This window comes from Oratosquilla oratoria, chromosome 19, assembly GCF_046742065.1.
Source record: "Oratosquilla oratoria isolate Oo_2021 chromosome 19, ASM4674206v1, whole genome shotgun sequence".
NCBI classification, from domain to species: Eukaryota; Metazoa; Arthropoda; class Malacostraca; order Stomatopoda; family Squillidae; genus Oratosquilla; species Oratosquilla oratoria.
In genome coordinates this window covers 17,971,979-17,978,541 of record NC_134795.1, presented here as the reverse complement: position 1 = coordinate 17,978,541, position 6,563 = coordinate 17,971,979, and the positions used below count along the sequence as shown (strand labels likewise).

Sequence of the window (6,563 nt, the reverse complement as noted above, 5' to 3'; positions counted from 1 at the left end):
CTCGATTTCACTTGAAGTTTTACCCACACACCTCTTTGTATGTTTGTGTGATTATGTTTTCCTGGATAAACGTCTATGAGCGTTTGGGTTTACAAGTCGTCTATGATACTTTCTCTTATTTACATATTCTATTTTACTGATACACTCATGAACATTTTTTGCAGTTTTTATCTATTTATTTACCTATTTAACTATTTATTTAGTTCTTCATAATTGTATATGTTAGTTTTTTTATTTCTTTGTTCATATGTTCAGCTATTCGTTTTTGTATTTATTGATTTCTGTATTCATTTGTTTTTTCTCCGACAATTTCTCGTCACTATTTCCTGTCATGGTCGAAGTCACCCACCTCTGTCGCCTTCCTCTTCTGTCATATACAGTATAGACAGGCAGAGACCTTACATTCCTACGTGCCGTCCCAGAGCAACGTTCTCAGTGACGCCCATCCTCCCCCTCCCCCCTTCCCCCATCTCCATCATCCCTTACTGCCTATTATAGCAATCGCCTTGCGAAATAATTAAACATATTTTAAAATTGTTATCTAATGTCCCTATTGCAGAAAGAATAATGGGAAAATATTTCATATTCTGTTTATTCTAACGCAAAAAATTTATATTGCGATAAAATATTTAGGGCTCTTTTGACCTTTTTTATTATAATTATTTTGTCAGCCTTGTGGGCGGCATGTCCAGACTAGAATTGCCGCTTTAGGGCATATGTTTGATCTATTCCTGTATTATTTTGAATTTGTTTTATATATTCCTTTATAATTTATATGTTAATTTATTAATTTATTTATTTACCTATTTATTTATTCATTATTATTCCACGATCGAATTTTGTTAAGACAGACGACAATGTTCAGTGTGTGACAATCATGTCAATTAACCAATCGTAACATTTTGTTTATCTATTTATTAATGTACTTATATAGTTATTCAACTATTTATTCGTTTCATTTATTGTCCTTACGAAAAGTTTTTATTTGACCCACGATAAAAAAAAATGCCCCAAGAATTGTAAATGTCAAAAAATTTGTGCGCGGGAGTTGCTCAGGTAAAACCGTAAAAGCGAGCGACAGAGCTCAGTTGCGCGTTGTCTCTCGTACTGTGAACATATCCTTCACGCCTTCCTTGGGATTTAGCTGCACATTTTCTTCGCCTCCGTTTTCTCTACTGCTGCTTTACTTCCTATAAACCAGAAGAGGTATTTTCATTTTGTTTCTAGACTGTTTTTTGTTGATAAGGGTAGGAGAGACATGATTTTTTTTTAGGTTAAGAATAAAATCATGAACCTACCAGTGTCAGTCGAAGTATATGAGAAGACACTTTCAAAAACTTAATGAATGCTAAGAAGTGAACGGGTGATAATAGTGAGTGTTTTTATTTTGCACTTGAATGATTTCATGTACTTTGCATAAGTGTGTATGTGTACACACACACACACACAGTGGTGTGTGCAAAAACAATACATGAATTTAAAAATAGTTTAGATAAAATGAGATATGAAGACGGGACACCACGAGCATAGCTCCCCTTCCCGTAAAATACAACTATGTAAATACACACACACACACACACACACACACACACACACACACACACACACACACATACATATATATATATATACATATATATATATGTGTGTGTGTATACATATAAATATATGTGCATATATGTATAAGTATATGTGCGTGCACTTGCGTGTGCATGCGTGCGTACGTGTGTGTTTTGTGGGTGTATTTGTGTATACATATATATATGTGCATACATACATGTACACACACACACACACATATATATACACACACACACACACACACACACACATATATATATATATATATATGCATGCATGTATGTATGTGTGTGTGCACGCGCTATGTACATGCATTTGTGTAAGTGAATGTTTTTAAATTTACCTAATTTCAATATACAGGTTTGGAGTTTTGCCCGTAGGGTCCCGTCTCTTTATTGCTCTCCTAATCCGTCCCATGAATTTACGCCTCTGTGTGGAAAGCTATGCCTCCTTGCATCCTTCAAGCAGTCTCTCATATATATATATATATATATGTTGAGACATTCTGACAGGTTGATGTAAGCGGAATAGGAAACACAGGAGTCTTGGTCTTGAGTTTATTCCTGACTAGTTTCGCAGGTATGCTTTTTCAAAGGAATACCTGATTTTTCAAAGCATACCTACGAAACTAGTCAGGAATAAACTCAAGACAAAGACTCTTGTGTTTCCTACTCCGCTTACATCATATATATATATGCTTATCTTGGCTACCGTTCTAATAAAGAATATTAGTCCCTAATTCAAAAGTTTCTCTATACTTCCTCCATTGTAGATTGGTGCCACATTCGTCATCTTCTAATCCTGCGGCGCCTTTCCTTCTTCCGACGAACCTGTGATCAATTGGTGTCTTTTGTCTACCAAATGTTCTCCGCAGTTCTTCAATACCAAATTTGATATTCTTACCAGTCTTGGTACCCTTCTCACTTCTGAGTTGACTATAGATTTGCGGGATTTTCATTTTTTCCATTCTAATATTAATTTGATTACTTTGGTTACTTGTTCCTTGATTACTCTCTTCTCTTCTTCAAAGCTCTTTTCTTTGGTACTAATTGGATTTTTTCATTCGAATCTTCAACTTATTTGTTAACGTCTTTATATGCAACGGTTTCTTAAAATTTTAGTTTAGAATTCTTATTTTTGTCTCAATCAATTTCGCACAAATATCAAGAAAGGCTTGGGATGATATGTGCATTTGTCACTTTATTTCAAAGTTGTTTTCCTCTTCTCCTATAATTCTCCTTTTGTTTTTCTCATTCTTTTTCTTCTCCCACGCCTCACATAATTTGTCTCTTATTTAACTTGTTTTAATTTGGTTCCTTGTACGTGTTTTTGCATATGTGTATGTGCGTGAGAGCATGTGCATATGTTATGCATATACATGTGTGCGTGTGTGCTTATGCGTACACATGTCTGAGATGGAGTGAATGAGGGATTTGAAGAGGGCAGTAGAAAGTAAGGATAGTACAAGTTAAAATTTACCGTCATTCTTCTTTTATATGGGTAGTAGTCTCCAACTATAAAGGAATCTGCGTACCTCTGATCCATAGGGGTGTCACTAAAATTCGCAAGATATTATTTCATTATACTTATGTAGTCATTACTTTATACAGGTCGTGTGGTATTATAAAAGGTAGAATAATATATAAGATATAAATAGACAAATTGATGCATCAAAATGAATATGTATATACGTATATAATTGAAAGAATGCAGTCTTGCTCGTACGAACGTGTGTATTTGCTTATGTAATAATGTATTTAAACCACAACGATTACAAGATAAGTAAATACACGTAATGTCGACTGACAAACACAGCGTCCCGACGCATGAAAGCGTGCGAATTCGATTACGCAGCAAACTTTCTGAGTGCAGTCGATGGAACAAATAATAAAGATAAAAGTTAGCTGTTCTGGTTTTAAAAATTCGAGCTAGTTTAGATTTCTAATATCTCAGAACTGTCGTCTAAGTCCTGCTTATGTTTTCTTAAAAAAAAAAAATCTTAATTTCTTGAAATGGTTACACTATCGTGGGAAGATTTGGTTGTATATTTCAATTTGATGTGCCGTTACAAATGGGCGGTTCGATACTGAACGGAAAAAGTAATTTTAGATAATATGATATAATTTATTTTTATTCTAGATGAGATAAGAAAAGTCTTAAGTAGTTAAATTAGGCTTTTATTTCTACTCGAATTTATTTGTTGATGATCTAGTGACCTCGGTAGCATTCAGCGCCTAACAAGCATAGCCAAGATCAATAGATAACAACAATAAACACACCGTTAACTACAGAATCGTTGCAATAGCACAATTATGCACAAGGAAATATAAAAACTTATGCTGGAGTGTTGAAGTTTCTAAAATTCAAAGCGTTATTGGAAAAAATAACCATACTTGTTCTAAGACCCAGTGAGTCAGGTAAAGCGCTCAGTCGCTGAAGGAGTGTTCAGGGCTCAATTATCTAAATTTCAGAGCACTTGTAGGTGAGGAGGAAGGGTGAAAGTGGGCTTATATTCAGTAGTGAACGCTTGCACAGGTGTAGTACTTTCACATATACCGGTGTGGTGACTCGACTGTGCCCGAGAAACGACGACAAACGAGTAATTACGATCTTTGAACCGTTTCACGGGGCGGGGTCGCCGGCCGGCTTCTAGTCGTCGCTGTCACTAACCTTGTCTAAGATGCTTCTTAACGCCAGACTAGATACTGTAGCATGGATATTACAGATAGATGAATATATACATTTTATCTAATTGCAGGAACATTTCCTCTCATAACCAATATGATATAATTGTAATTCCTGTGATTATTGTTTTGAAAAATGATAAACAAATTGTAACCGAGGGATTGTAAAAAACATTTTCTGTGAATTAACTGACAAGTCGCTATTGGTGCTAGTTAAAAGAAATATACATACTTCAGGGTCGATGACAATCCGTTAAAAAAAAAGAATATGGCATGTTTGTTTATTAATTTTCATTGGGTTCATATAACTGCTAAAAAAGAAGAAATAAGAATATATATATTCAAGAGACAAATGAGTCGATATGTTACGTGTTTGCGCGTGAGAACCTCTAAAAATGTCGATGTTTTGACGTTGTTGCCATACAGCGAGCCTAACTTTTCGCGCAACCACAGGAATAGAATGAGGGTTGAAGGTTAAACGCTTGACGCCACTGCACGCTGGCGTTGATGTGTATGAACGGTCTAACACGCACTGTTTAAGTCGTCACGGTTGTGATGATGAGAAAAGAGAAGGCGGTTACAATTTCCGGCCGAAATGGTACGCGTTGCTCCAGTTGCAACGGTTGGCCCATCTTTGCTAAATGCAGGGGACGTTATCGATTGCCAGGACCCTACGTGGCTCGGGTGGTATAGCGCGCGTGTGGTAAACGCGTGGTGACTTCGGGGTCTGTTCGGATCCTGGCTGCGGCGCAGAGGTTAGAAGGGGCGTGCAGATGACTTGGGTATTACTGTGTGTGTGTGATGCATCAGCTTCCTTCCGATGACTGCAAAGGCACACTGTGGTCACCGTCTCCTGTGTTCATTTATAAACACTACCGGATGACCGACAACGTTATAAATAGAGCTACTAGCCCCGCAAACTCATTTCCCAATATTTTTCAATTTTAATCTAGGAATATAGTACAGAAGTTAATCTGGACAGCAAAATTTATGTTATTTTAAGATGTAGTTGATATTTCCCAACAATGAAAATAAAACGTATATTATTTAGCCAGGCTATGAATTTGGTTCTAGGGCTAAAGGTGCTAATAAAGCGTGAGGTCTACCATTTCCATACATCTATTTCAGCGATAAACACACATTTTGTAAATATCCTAGGACTAACTTGGATAATATGATTTCTAATTACATTCATATCAAAGGAAGAAATGTAAAAATAAACATGTTATCATACATTTTCCACACATTTATTCTAGCGATACACACTTCGTACTTTTTCTAAGAATGACACAAATAGGTTAGGTTAGGTCACGTGGACAGGTCACGTTTTTTTATGTATTTGGGCAGGACACATGTTTATTGGACAGTTGAGGGGGAGCATCCCGGAGGAACGCAAATCAGGTGGTAGACCGTAGGCTGCACCTGAGTAGGCGACATATGGCGTTAGACCTCACCGACCAAAGTCCCCTTCCGTTTCATAACATCGATAACCAAACTTTTGGTTAGATTAAACGAGGTTTAAGACTATATTAAACAGTATTATTTTAGATTATATTATGATTGTATAAGTATTGTCAAGTATTGACTTAGATATTCGAATTTGAGATTTAGATATAACAATCCAAAGACAGCCATCACTGATCGATCATGGTGGTTTGTTTACATCGTGACAGTGCTATTGTCGTCTCACAATATTTTGATGCAAGTTTTCGATCATTTTGTGGAAGTTATATTTTTTATTCCCATTTTATACTTAGCTATTTATATTTCAATGAATTTGTTGACTATTATTTTTGTACACATGTAGGAACGAGTATATCATACCTACAAAACTATGAAATCAGCTTATTTCATCCATATTTTCACATAAGATCTTGTAATTGGGGCCACTAAAACTGACCCACACTACTGCAATACAAACAACGGCCCAATTTTCCCTCTTAGATCTGTACTACGGGCTGGGAACCGTTGCCGGACACTGTGGGTTGTGGGTATCCAATCATTGGCAATTTAGGCAACATTAATCAATATCATTATTGAGTTCTCGTGTTTTAGGTAGTTTGTTTAGATACTTGTACTACATTGTTCATGTAATGTCAATTGCAATATTTCTTATTGGTCGATGAATTATAATTCCTGATTGTCTATTTTTTTCTACAATATATATCTGGCCATCATTCATTTCCGTTATGCTGATGATGATAAAGTTGCGTTGAATCAACTTTGTACTAGTACATAATTATATTTGTTTAAACAAATAAGGCTATATATTTCTTTTATACTGTTTCCTGCATCGGT

The 6,563-nt window shown here is 35.9% G+C and overlaps 1 protein-coding gene across 2 annotated transcripts in view; it reads left to right on the top strand.

Annotated features, from left to right (window-relative positions):
• Nucleotides 1-1,094: 1,094 nt before the first annotated feature.
• Nucleotides 1,095-6,563, top strand: part of LOC143035758 (uncharacterized) — a 38,023-nt gene continuing 32,554 nt past the window's right edge. For both annotated transcript variants that reach the window (XM_076202689.1, XM_076202688.1), the window contains exon 1: nt 1,095-1,206. The gene's annotated coding sequence lies outside the window, so the exon portion shown is untranslated. The remainder of the gene's footprint in view (nt 1,207-6,563) is intronic.